We start from the raw sequence: 14,341 nt of genomic DNA, 5'->3' as shown, positions 1-14,341 counted from the left end.
AGGATAAGAGTGTTCCAGTGCCACACTTGTCACAGATTTTGTAAAGCTGGCATAGAGGCTGGATCTTTATACTTTGAACTGACAAGAATAACTAAAATACAGAAAAATATTAAATATGTGTTTGTCAATGTTAGGTCAGAGTAACCGGGAGGTGGAGCTCGTTCAGGGACAGTGAGGGGAGTTTACAAGAGAAGTGATATATGCGACCGCAGGGCTGAAAGGGAAGGGACTCTCCAGACCCAGTGAAGGTCGGGAGAGCAGGACATGGACTTCTCCGACTCCCACGGAGCTGAAGAACACACAGGTGGCCTTTCCAGGCCGGCCCGCAGTGTGGCTTAGCACTAGAGCACTTAGTGTGCCCCACATCCACCACTAGCATGGCCCAAGAAAGTAGAACTAGCTGGAGCCTTCCTCTTCAACGTGGTTTTGGATTATTGTCTATCACAGAAAGCAAGCATCAGTTAACTGTGTTTCTTGTTACCTTCCTGTATTCCCATTAGAGGACTTGGGCAGATAACAGATGCTGCCAAGGCCTGGCCTAGTGGACTGAATAGAGCACAGGTGACTGACTGGAAGTGGTTTGCTATTCTACTCATGTGAGCAGTTGACAGCTCATCTTGCCCTTGTTCTTGGCTTCTGACACCTGTGTCAACACTGACAACGCTGGGAAAGACCACTTGATTCCTTCAGTTGGTGTTCATTAAGTACTTTATTATATGTCATGCAGGATTTTCTGTGCTTGGAATTCAGTGCAAGGCAGGGCCTATACTTTGAGTGGCAGGGCTAGATAATATTTGAAGGATTAGGAAAAAAGGGCCATTTCTGCGAAGGTGTAAGGGGAGATGGAAGAGACAGACAGAGGCCAGGACCCAGAAGAAGGAGCGAGTTGTCGTGAGTGAGCCCAGAAGAGTCTAGCCTTGTTAGGTGTGAACAAGTAGGCAAACACCAGGGCCACAGCCAAGAGTCAGGCAGAGGTGCGTCATTCTGGATGTCCTAGGGGCTTTTGTGTATCTGTGACAGAACACGTGACACAAAGGAGGAGAGGTTTGCTTTGGCTCACAGTTTCAGGGGATTTCTGTCCCAGCAGGGAAGATGGGATGGAGCATCTCACTTCATGGTGGTGGGAGCAGGTGACGGAAGAGAGCTGCTCACATGTTGGTAGACCAGTAAGTAGCGTGGTAGAAGCAGGGGCTGGGTAACATCCAGGGCCGCTTCCTAGTGACCTACTTCTACCAGCTACACCCACCTCCTAAAAGATCCATGCCCTCCCCAGACAGTGCTGCCGGCCGGGGAACAAGTGTACAGAACAAGCTTGTGGGAACATTTCAGATTTAAACCGCCACAGAGCTCATGTTCAGATGACTTCAGCTATAGCAAACAACAGTGAAAGCGGAAAGTGACTGGGAGGCCAGGGGAGGGCAAGTGTGGTACCAGTGGGGTTGGAGGATGGTAGACAGACTTGTGTTCTCCTGTTTTCAGAGCTTTCTCGTGGACTCTGAGGATGGGCACGCCTCTTTACCCGCCTGTTTCATCTATCCCATATGGGCTGCTGAAACTTAAGTGAAGGAGAAAGCACAGTTAATGATGAAGGGAAGTAAAGATTAGGAAAAGCTGTCATCCCAGATTTCCAGAAGCGTGTCATAGGGAACCTTGTGTACCCTCACCTAATCACAAGCATAGCTGCTGCTTGTAAGATGAGGACTCCCCGTGGAGGCTTACAGGCTTGGTCTGCTCTTTCAGTTTGTTTTACATGTGACCAGTGTCCTGCTAATAACTAAGGTGATGCGGAGCCAGCCCACTTTGTTGTCTCTTCTGTGCAGTGTGAGAATCCTAGCCCATGCAAACTAAAGATGGGGGATCTCTGAGCAGAAATAAAAAGCTATAGATGGCATCTCCATCAGTGTTTTCTAACCCTTATACTCTCTCCTCCAGTGTCTGTTGCACAGAGCTTTACATCCCCAGGAGCCTCTCCCCCCAATTCAGCAACATATTTTGAATATGCTGGCTCCCCCCACTGAGGTGACAGCACAATGTCACATTCCTCTCTCTAAAATAAAGAGCCTTTTCCCTCTGACGGAAGCCATCAAGAGAAAGGATCATGTAACTGCTCGGGACACTTTCCAAGACAAGTAAGTACTTGATGTTGTTGTATTTAAGGTTTGTGGCAATCTTGGTGGGGTGTCTGGAATTCAGCTGTTGCCCAGGAGTTTGTGGAATTACAGTGGGGAAGGAAGAAGCTTGTTGACCCTTGTGTTGAAATACTGGCTTCTCATACCTGTGCTTTACAGTGGGTCACGTTTGTCCATGTTGCTCACTCGGATTTAGAACCTCCTCTGAGTTGTTGACTTTTGGATCAGCAATCAGACTTTTGGCGAATTATACACAGGGAGGCTAAGCAGTGTTTTTCAGTACTTAAGGCTAAGTTTTACCTTTTTGTTTTGTTTTGTTTTGTTTTGAGGTAGAGTCTCGTCCTAGTCCAGGCTGAATTGGAATTCACTATATAGTCTCAGGGTGGCCTCAAACTCACAGCAATCCTTTTACCTCGGCCTCCCAAGTGCTGGGATTAAAGGTGTGTACCACCACGCCTGGCCTAAATTTTACCTTTTTAAAGTAAGGAGCTAGAGATGAGAGGAGCAGGCTGAATGTCATGAGGTTTCATTGTTGGGAAGGTTAGGTGTGATGAGATTTTGGGAGGAAGAGTGAGGAGGAGAATGACAATGTGGCTGTTCTGCCAGTGTGTGGCTGACATACTTGGTTGTGCCATTAGGGAGGTGTTTGCAGGTTAAGGATTGTGAAATGCTTTTCAAATGATCCTTCAACCAGGCTTGAAGTGCCTGTTAAGTTTCTTTGCTCTTCAAGTTCTTTTCAGAAGCTGTATTAATTTCCGTTCAAACAAATAAAAAATAAGCCAGAAGAAATTGTGCTTGGTTATACAGAATCATTTGGATATAGGACATTTATTTTGACTAGGTTTTATAGTCAATTGGTTATTGGTGACTTTTCTTGAACCAGAATATTCTATTCATTTCTTCATGCTGTATCTTGAGAGTTGGCATTAGGCCATGATTTTTTTGTTTGATTTTCTTCCTACAGCTGTTTCATTGACAAAGTAGGCTTATTATTTATAAACGCCCTACTGGAAAACTATTGAGTAGTTTCCAGATACTTTCATCAGTTTTTATAAATCATTTTTTAGTGCATTATTATCCAAGTTGAATAGAAGCTTTCCATTTTTCATAGTTTTCCAGAGGTTAACAGCCCAAAGCTTTGTCAGAATAAAAAAAAAAATAGTGGATTCTGTCATGTTCACTCCTATTACATCCGGAGGAGACTTAGGACTCTTGTTATTCTGTCTTGCCTTCTGCTGCACAGGAAGCCTGTCCCCCCCAAATCCACTTTGCCTCTACTGTCGACTCTGCCTGAGCCTCTGGATCCAGTTCAGCTCAGTTCAATAATGTCTGCAGCTCTTGCTTCCTGTGACTCCCTGCTCTCGTCTCTCTGCAATCACAGGGCTATTCTCTGTAGTGTAGAAGCTCCAGTTCATGATCTTGATCACCTTCTGGTGTTGTGGGAAAGAAATGGGCTGTTTTCTTCTCTTCCTTTGATTAAAATGTAAATTAGCTGGTTAAAAAACACACCACTGAAACCCAGAAGGCTACTGGGCTGTGATATGCTCCCTGCTGTGATTACACCTTTAGCTGTAGTCCTATAGCTCACTCTTGTGGAGTCCCGGGGGTGCTGGCTGGCTCTTTACTCCTGTAATAGTTTGTGACTAGGCCAAGTGGTCTGCCTGGGGCCTGGGAGTTATTTCAGACATACTTACCCATGTCCCTCCTACTCTGTATCTCTTCAGAAGCTAGTTTTTAAGAATCACAGAAATGATGCATTTAGCATATAATTTATTGAGCTCCTCCTATAGCCATGAGGGATGATTCAGTCACTTCTGTGAGGCTTTTAAAACTCAGGGACTGGAGAGATGGCTTAGCGTTAGGGTACTTGCCTGCGAAGCTTAAGGACCCAGGTTCAAGTCCTCAGTACCCATGTAAGCCAGATGTACAAGGTGGCTCATGCATCTGGAGTTTATTTGCACTGGCTAGAGGCCCTGGTATTCCCATTCTCTCTCTCTCTGCCTCTCTCTCAAATTAATAATAAAAAAACTTTCAACACTGGGGCTATGGAGATAGCTATGGAGATGGCTCAGTAGGTAAAAGACGCTGCTGAAGCATGAGGACCTGCGTTCAGATCCCCAACACCCACGTAAAATGCCAGGTGTGATAGGCGTGGTGGTGCACGCCTTTAATCCCAGCACTCGGGAGGCAGAGGTAGGAGGATCACCGTGAGTTCAAGGCCACCCTGAGACTGCAAAGTGAATTCCAGGTCAGCCTGGGCTGGCGCGGCAAAGAAAGGTAGATCTGTTGGATTTATTGACTAGTTTAGCAGGAGATCTTACCTTACAAAATAAAGTGGGTCTGGGGAGATGGCTCAGTGGTTGAAGGCAGTTGCTTGCAGAGTGTGCTGGCACATGTTTAATTCCCGAGCACCCATAGAAAGCCAGATGTAAAAGTGGTACAAACACCTGGTGTTTTTCTGCAGTGCCAAGAGACCCTGATACACCCCCCCCCACACACACACACACACTTCAAAAAAAAAGTGGGGCTGGAGAGATGGCTTAGCAGTTAAAGCATTGCCTGCAAAGCCGAAGGACCCACGTTCAATTTCCCAGGACCCATGTAAGCCAGATGTACAAGGCGCCATATGCGTCTGGTGTCTGTTTGCAGGGCTAGAGGACCTGGTGTGCCCAGTCTCTCTCCCTCTCTCTCTCTCTGCTTCTTTCTCTCAAATAAATAAATATATAAAAAAATGGCTGTGGTGGTGCACACCTTTAATTTCAGTACTCAGGAGGCAAAGGCAGGAGGATCATTGTAGTTTGAAGCCAAGCTGGAACTACAGAGTGAGTTTCCAGTCATCCTGGGTTAAAGTGAGACTGTACCTGGAAAAAACAAACAAACTAAATATAAATAAGCTCTTTCGCTCCTCCCCCTCCCCTGGGTCCCGCTGCCACCCGCTCCAGCAGCAGAGCTGTCGCCTTCTCCTTCTTCCCCTTGGATCCCACGCCTCACCATGCCCAACATAGTGCTCTTCAGCGGCTTCGCACCAGGACCTGTCCCAGTGAGTGGCTGATCGTCTGGGCCTGAAGCTGGGCAAGGTGGTCACCAAGAAGTTCAGCAACCAGGAAACGAGCATTGAGATCAGTGAAAGTGTGAGAGGGGAAGATGTGTATATCATCCAGCCTGGCTGTGGGGAAGTTAATGACAACCTGATGGAGCTGCTCATCATGATCAGCGCATGCAAGATTGCCTCCTCCAGCGTGACTGTGGTGATCCCCTGCTTCCCGTACACCCGGTAAGACAAAAAGGACAAGAGTCGTGCTTCGATTTCTGCAAAACTTGTGGCCAACATGCTATCAGTTGCTGGGGCTGATCATATCATCCCCATGGACCTGCATGCCCCTCGGATACAGGGATTCTTTGATATTCCCGTGGGTAATTTATATGCGGAGCCTGCAGTTCTGCAGTGGATTAGGGAGATCATCACCCAGTGGAAGAACTGTATTATTGTTTCCCAGATGCTGGAGGAGCCAAAAGTGTTACCTCAGTTGCAGATAGGTTGAATGTGGAGTTTGCTTTAATTCACAAAGAGAGAAAGAAAGCAAATGAAGTGGAGTGAGACCCTACCTCAAAAAACCAAATAAATAAATAAATAAAGCATACACTCTATGTTATGCTTTTTGGATTTTTAAAAATAATTTCATATCATTGATTTCCACCAAAAGAAAACCTCCCTGAAATCCCCCTAGATTCACTAAGTTGATCATTATTTCATTTATTTTTCCCCTGAGATAGGGCCTCGCTCTATCTCAGGCAGACCTGGAATTCACTATGTAACCTCAGGCTGGCCTCTAATTCATAGTGATCCTCCTATGTCTGCCTCCCAATTGCTGTGATTAAAGGCCCGTGCCAGCCACCCCATTATTTATTCTGCTGATAGACCATTTGTGGTCTATTTTTTGTTGTTTTAAATTTTTTTGAGGTAGCATTTCACTGTAGCCCAGGTAGTTTGTAGTCCTAGACTGACCTTGAACTCACAGCAGCCCTCCCACCTCTGCCTCTCAAGTGCTTCGATTAAAGGCATATGGCACCAAACTTGACTAAGTTTTGATATAAATAAAAGGGGGACTTTTATGAGTACCGCCAAATACATACTTAAGTACTATTTCGTGAGCTTTGATGAACTGTTTTTTTTCTGATTTTTGCTTTTGGAAATAGGAAATAGTGAGTCTGTGCCAACAACTGTTTATCTTCATTAATGCTGTCACATTAAAATTATGGATAGTAGTAGCCTATGCAAAAAAAAGGGGGGAATAGTAAGATATACTCACTGCTCCATGAGGAGAGTATTCAAAAAGTGGCTCAAAAGTGATTATAAAGGGGATAGTCTTCAAGGACTGCATACTTTTATAAGATGGCCCTTTAACCAGGAATGGTGGCTTATGCCTTTATTGCCAGCACTCAGGAAACTGAGGCAGGAGGATCTCCACATGTTTAAGGCCAGCCTGAACTACAAAGTGAGACCGCTGGTCCAAAATAATCCAAAAAGAGAATCCTTTAGTGTGTCCTTTTAAAGTGGCAGAAGCCAAGCATTGCCTGAATTTTAGTATCTGTATGTGGGTGCACAACTGACTGAACATTCCTTACCCCGAAGAAAGTGGTAGAGGATAACTTCTCAAGCCCAACATCCACAAGTAAAAAATCAAATCTAGTCATGTCATTAACCAACTTAAACAGCACTTTAGAGTTTCAAGGTTCAGGACAGAAGAAATTGAATTGAAATAGAAAGTAGCATTGCATTTATTCCAGAAAGTAGCATTTGGGAGTACCTTTGCACAGTCAGTGAGTGGTAGGGAGAAAATGGTCCTGTCTCCTAGGACTGTCAGCTCTATGGGACACACTGTCTATAAAATCTTGGCTGGACACATATAACATGTCTTTGATACTATATAATTTCTATTTTAGATAAATGTGTGACATGAGTATTTTTTTGAATTGTGTGCTTCTTTAGAATGAAGGTAGATATCACTGTAAATGCACACATGTAACTAGCTCACCATATAATCATACACATTTAGATGTATTGGCATCAGCAGTTGATTTAAAGGTAATCATGTTATAGAATGTATTTAAAGCTCAAAAAATGTGTATAGCTAGTTTAAAAATGAGGTTCTTCAGATAAAAACCCAGATAACCAAAAAAAAAAAAAAAAATACATGGCTAAACTCTGAATTAAGAACTAATAGTCTCTGTTATTTCTTGGCCAATGTTTGTATTTTAAAGTACTTATGAATACATGCATACATGAATTTGACTGGACTGAGCCTCACACGGTGGGATTAATAACTTGAAATATTCCGTCATTTCAGTTTGACAGGTAATAAAAGACTGCTTTGAAATAGCTTAAACCCAGATCACTCTCTCCCTCATTCCTTGATGTTTGTAGTGTTGAAACCAATAATTATGTCAGTCTAGTCCAACTCTACTATAAAAGGATAAATAGACATATATATGTGTGTGTATGTGTATGTATATATAATATATACATAACGGTAGCCAGGGAAACATGAATATACCAAAGTTGGTTAGCCTCTAACTTAAATTATTAGCCAACTAATAGATGGTCATATGATAACTTTCCTTTTGTAGATATATTAACTAAATTCAAGAATATATTATATGATGGAGAATGGAAAAGTGTGGGGGTGGGGGAGGGAATTACCATGGGATATTTTTTAATAATCATGGAAAATGCTAATAAAAATTTTAAAAAAAGAATATATTATTTGGAGTGCTTACATTGGTTTATAAAAATAGATTTTAAGATCCTGTTGTGTCTACTAAAACATTTCATGAAAATCATGCTGACTACTTTGTTTCATAAAAATATAAAGAAATAAATAATAAATAAACTGAAGAGTGACTGAGGAGGACACCCAGTGTTGATCTCTGGCACACATGCATAGACACACAAACACAAGCATTCACACTCACAGTGCGCACCCACACACATGCCATATACTCTACACACATGACAAAATAACCACAAAATAAATAATACATAAAACCCTCCATCTCTAGTGAGCTTTCGGTGTACTTATAGGAAATAAAAAGTATTAACATTGAGCTTTGATTTTTGTATACATTCACCATCTTTTTACAAAAATATATTTTATTTATTTGATACAGAGAAAGAGGCAGAGAGAGAGAGAGAGAGAGAGAAGGAGAGAATGGGAACGCCAGGGCCTTCAGCCAGATGCATGCGCCCCCTTGTGCATCTGGCTTATGTGGGTCCTGGGGAATGGAACCAGGATCCTTTGGCTTTGCAGGCAAATGCCTTAGCCACTAATCCATCTCTTCAGCCCCTATATTCATCATCTTTGTGTTCAGTTTACATATTCCAACTAGAGAGTTGAGAGGCTAAGATATGGGCATGGCAAGTATATTCAGGAAGTTTCACAGTCACAGGCAAGAGTCTTGAACTGGGAATCACATTCCAACTATATCACTTGATAGGATTTTGTTCAATAATTTTACCTTTGAGACTTTCTGTACTGTAACAATGAATTTATAAGCATTAAAGCACTTCAAGGTATTAGGAGGGAAGGCAGTAGTCAAAACTGAGTGATACTCACGGCATCATCATCACTGGAGACACTGTATGTGTGAGAATCTGCTATTCATCCTGCACCCGCACCCGTTGAATACTTCCTGTTAGCAGTAGTAATTTCTTCCCTTCAAAAGAGAAAGAGCACCTGAGTGTGGCCCCACAGCACACTGCATGTTACCTTTATTGTCTAAATCGCTGCTGCTCTTTTTTTTTTTTTTTTTTTTTTTTTTTTTGGTTTTTTCAAGGTAGGCTCTCACTCTGGTCCAGGCTGACCTGGAATTAACTATGTAGTGTCAGGGTGGCTTCGAACTCTTGTCGATCCTCCTACCTCTGCCCCACCACTCCCGGCTCGAAATCGTTGCTTCTCTTGATGTTGACATACACTCTTGACATGAAAATGATTCAGAATTGGAAACTCCTGCATTCTTTTACAGGCTCTGTCCTTTTGTTTTGTTTTGTTTTGTTTTTATTTTTTGGTTTTTCGAGGCAGGGTCTCGCTGTGGCCCAGGCTGACCTGGGATTCACTGTGTAGTCTCAGGGTGGCCTCAAACTCACAGCAATCCTCCTACCTCTGCCTCCGGAGTGCTGGGATTAAAGGCGTGCACCACCACTCCCGGCTAGGCTCTGTCCTTTTAAATAATTTGCATTTTTACTATTGTTAGCTTTCAGTGGGTTGGGTCTTTTCTTTAGGACATTTATCCTACTTTTCCAGTGTAGAGCAATAGATTTCCCTTAAGTGATGCTAATCTCCTGAACAATTTCAGCTCTGGCCACTGAGCCTTGGATTTTAAATTTGCTCACTTTTCTTTCTGGTTCAGAATTTATATTTTTCACGTTTCTTCTCTGTATTTTATTCTCTGTCATTGCATATCTGAATCAGGGCAACTAAGAGAAGCCATGCCACAGATTTAGTGCCAGTCTGCTTTGAAATTTCCTCTGCCAAACACATTAGTCCATTTCCTTAAATCCAGCTTCACTTGAGTTCTCAGAACGTGGCACAGTGCAGCCAGGTTCTTTGCCAGGTTACTGCATGAACTGCCTCTAGCCCAGTTCCCCCTCTGCAACCTCACGAATCCAGCCTCCACACTCCACATTTCTCTCAGCTTCCTGGATCCTCCTTGTAATTGCTACCTGTTACCAATGACTAATTATTATCTTCCTTCTACAAGCCAGGCTTAATGGCCAGTTTTCTCAGCTCTTCTGCCTTAACCACATCTCTGAAAGTAGGCTTCCAAAAGACAGGAGCTGCCAAATTCCTTTCAGTTTTGCAGTCCTTTCCTTCCTCCCTTCCTCTCATTTCCTTCTCTCTTTCTCTTTTGGTTTGTTTTTGAGCAGATTTCACTCTAGCTTAAGCTGCCCTGGGACTCACTCTGTAGCCAAGGCTGGCCATGAACTCATAGTGATTCTCTTATCTCAGCTTCCTAAATTCTGAGATTAAAGGAATGAGCCATGCTTTGCTGTAGTCCTTTCTTTAATGACCTTTTTCTTTGTAGCATATGACATTGTCAATTATTCTTTCCCTCTTGAAACTTATGCATCTTCCTTAACATCAACTTCTCCAGATTTTTTCTTCCTCATCATTGACAACTCCCTGTCAGATCTTTCTCCACCCGTCTTAAGTGGTGATATTCTGTAGTACTTGTCCTTGGGAATAGCTAACATTTGTTTAGCATAAGGAGGATGCTCAGTGCTTTCCTTACATCATCTGTGTGGATCCTCTTTGCCTATACTGGGAAGTAGTTTGTTTTGTTGATACCATTTGAAGCTGAGGAGGCTGAGGATTAGAGAGAAGGAGAAGCATGCCCAAGATCCCAGTTAGTAAGTGTTGGAGTAATGATTTTAGTGCAAGCAGTCTAAATTCAGTGTTTGTGCTGTTAGCCACGATGATGTTTGCCTTAGCACTGTAGTCCTGTAACCTCTTCTTAAAGCACCTGTTGGGCCTCAGAGGCCACCGTCTGTGGCTCCGATTTTCATGCTACCCCATGGATCGTGCAAGGGTCTACAATTGTCTCAAGTTCAATATGTACAGAAATGTCATTCTCCTTTTATGTTCCTTTCAAACCCCTCTTCATGCTATTATTTTCTTTTCCAGTGAATGGAACCTAATTTCCTGGGAGTTATCCTTTTAACCTTCCATGACTAATTGGTTTACCAAGTTGCATTAAGTTTACCTCAAATCTGCCCCTTTCACTTCAGGTTACTATAGTGTGTAGTGTCATTGATTGTGAAGCCAGTTAGATTTGCTGCATGTAAACTCCAGCATTTTCCCTTACTAGCAGTTGAAATTGGCCAGTTAATCTGTGTCACATGGCACTGACAAATACCTCCTTTGACGAGTCTTCATTTGCTCATGTGAAAAGTGGCAGTGACAGTAGCTAACTCTGAGGATTGTTGCAGAGTTTAGCTGAGATAACTTCAACATGCTAAGCATAGTGACTAGTAGTCAGCTCTTTTTAAAAAGTATTTTTACTTTTATTTATTTATTTGAGGGAAAGGGAGGGATGGAGGAAGGGGGAGAGAGAGAGAGAGCATGGGTGCGCCAGGGCCTCCAGCCACTGCAAATGAACTCCAGACACATGCGCCACCTTATGTATCTGGCTTACCTGGGTCCTGGGGAATCGAACCAAGGTCCTTTGGCTTTGCAGGCGAATGCCTTAACTGCTAAGCCATCTCTCCAGCCCCTTCGTCTTTTAATAGCATAGCACACCAGCATGACTTTTATACATGCTTCTCGTTTTAGTCTGCTTTACTGAGATAACTTTGTAACTGGTTTCCCCTTTGCTAGTCTTACTCCTTTCCAATCCATTTTGCTATCCGAGCAGGCTTTTATTTACTGTTCATTTTAAGAGATATTATGAAGAATGCAGAGGAAACGATGCATAGAGTAAGAAAGGGTCTCTAGTTTCCCATGCTGTCTGAAGTGTGCCAGGCTCTTGGAACATTCGTGTGCTCAGCTATCCAGAAGCTGTCTGACCTTGCCCTTTAGAGAGACTTCATTAGATAGACAAGATTGATTAATTGGTGGCCATTAGTGATCAACTTAACCTTTAATCCTTCTCTCCTCCCCAGAGGGGGTAGTGATAAAACTCTTAGCCCTGTCAACTGCCTTGGTATTTCCAGTGATCACTGAGTTATTAAAAACAAAAAACAACCGGATTACACCACTGCCGCTTAGAAACTCCTTAATGCCATTATTATTATTATTGGTTTTTTTGAGGTAGGCTCTCCCTCTGGCCAAGGCTGACCTGGAATTCACTATGAGGTCTCAGGGTGGCCTTGAACTCACAGCTATCCTCCTACCTCTGCCTCCTGAATGCTGGAATTAAAAGGTGTGCACCACCACGCCCATCTGTTGTTTTTATTTTTAAAATTTATTTATTTATTTATTAGAGAAAGAGGCAGATAGTTTGAGAAAGAGAATGTGTGCACCAGTGCCTCCAGCCACTGCAAACAGACCTTGTACATCTGGCTTTCGTGGGTCCTGGGGAATTGAACCTGGGTCCTTTTGGCTTTGCAGGCAAGCACCTTAACTACTAAGCCATCTCTCCAGCTCATAACAGGTTACTTTTAATGCCATTATTCTTAATTCTCTCTCTTTTTCATCAGCGGACTCATTTGACATAGCACCTATAAACCCTTCCCCCTCAAATGCCATTACATACCATTTCAAGTGTAATTTCAGTAGTTCACTTTCCTTAATTCTATCCTTGGACATCAGATTAAGATTTCTTGCTTTCAATGGCTTTACATTGCCTTCAGCAGAAGGTAATCAGACTTTGTTATGCAAATGAGAAAGCTCAGATTGGCAGAAAGTCTACACATGATCCAGCTACCTGGAGGAAATCTATTTTTTTTTTAAAGATATTTATTTGAGAGAGAGAAAGAGACAGATAGAAAGAGAGAATGGGCATGTCAGGGCTTCCCGCCACTGCAAGTAAACTCCAGATGCATGTGTGCCCTTGTGCATCTGGCTTACGTGGGTTCTGGGGAATCAAACCGGGGTACTTAGGCTTCACAGGCAGATACCTTAACCTCTAAGCCATTTCCCCAGCCTGGAAATCATTGTTTTTCTTCACTTTTTTTTCCTCTCTTTCTTTCCTACTTGGCCCTTCCCTTCTCTGCCCTACCTTGCCCTGCCCTGCCTTGTTCTTTTCTCTTTCCTTTCCCCTCCCACTTTCCTTCCCTTCTTCTTGGTATTGGAGGTTAAACCCAGGCCTCATACATGTTAAGATTGTATCTTAGGCCTACCTTACATTTATATATTTTCCAGCCTCATCTCTTACTACTTTCTAGCTCACAGCCTCTTGCCTCAGCCCAGGACAACTATTTGGTGGCTGTGATATGCTGTTTATCACAAGGTTTTGTTAATTGTTTGCTTATTTATCTTTATTTGAGCATTGTGAAATTGTTTATTATGTGTTCACGTTCATATATCTAGGTACCACTTTACTGTTGCAGCCCGGTTCGCATTGCTGGTAGAAATCACCCAACCAAGAGTAGCTTCTGGGAAAAAGAGATTTATTTTGGCTTACGGGCTCAAGGGGAAGCTCCACGATGGCAGGGGAAAACGATGGCATGAGCAGAGGGTGGACATCATCCCCTGGCCAACATACGGTAGGACACAGCAACAGGAGGGTGTGCCAAACACTGGCAAGGGGAAACCGGCTTTAATACCCATAAGCCCGCCCCCAACGATACACTCCCTCCAGGAGGCATTAATTCCCAAATCTCCATCAGCTGGGAACCTAGCATTCACAACACCTAAGTTTATGGGGGACACCTGAATCAAACCACTACATTCCGCCCCTGGCCCCCATAAACTGATATCCATACATGATGTAAAATACAATGCATTCAGTCTGACTTTAAAAGTCCCCATAGTTTTTATCAATTCCAATGATGTTCATACATCCACATAGTTCAAGATCTTTTAACTGAGCCATAATACCAAAAAATAACCTCAAAAAGTCCATAATGGTACAGAATAAAGATTCACACTGCAAAAGATGGCACTGGGCATAGCAAAGAAACATTTAACCAATACAAGATTTAAAACAACCAGGACAAACATCGAACTCTGTAGCTTCAAGTCCAGCAACTCTAACCAGTGACAAATCTTTAAGTCCAATAATTCTAACCAGCAATAAGTCTCTGGCATTCCAATTCCACCCCTCTAGCTAGGCTACTCACAGTCCTGGGAACTTCATCGGGGCCGGCAGCTCCTTGGCAGCCATCTCATGGTCCCGGCATCTCCACTGGGTCTCCACTGCAAGCCACGGTTCATCCTCATGGCCCTCATGCAGGCAACCAGCAAACCCGCTTCACACTGCCCATGGCCATTTCCAAAACACAAGACCGTGTTGCAAACTCAATGACCCTCTTTCCAACATTTCTTATACTCCACAATACCAGGTAGGTGCCAATTTGTTAATCTGGGGGGAATAAAGCAGACTTTGAAGAACAGGACACTCCTTGAGCACTCAGGCCCCTTTTAAAGAGTCTACATTCTTCGTATTGCCCCAGCGCAGGTCAGCTAGCCCAGTCTCAAAGGTTGTAATCTCTCAGTTGCAGCTGCATGGGCAACAGTTCACCCAAAGATTTTTCTTTCTGTGCCATATCCCTC

The 14,341-nt window shown here is 43.2% G+C and overlaps 2 pseudogenes; both read left to right on the top strand.

The window, feature by feature from the left end:
* LOC101614515 overlaps positions 1-14,341 on the top strand; it is an 86,298-nt pseudogene that overhangs the window by 29,822 nt on the left and 42,135 nt on the right.
* Positions 5,122-7,522, top strand: LOC105944356 (annotated as a pseudogene).

Source organism: Jaculus jaculus, chromosome 4, assembly GCF_020740685.1.
Source record: "Jaculus jaculus isolate mJacJac1 chromosome 4, mJacJac1.mat.Y.cur, whole genome shotgun sequence".
NCBI classification, from domain to species: domain Eukaryota; kingdom Metazoa; phylum Chordata; class Mammalia; order Rodentia; family Dipodidae; genus Jaculus; species Jaculus jaculus.
Note: the sequence above shows the minus strand (reverse complement) of the source record. Positions and strands in the feature narration are given on the sequence as shown.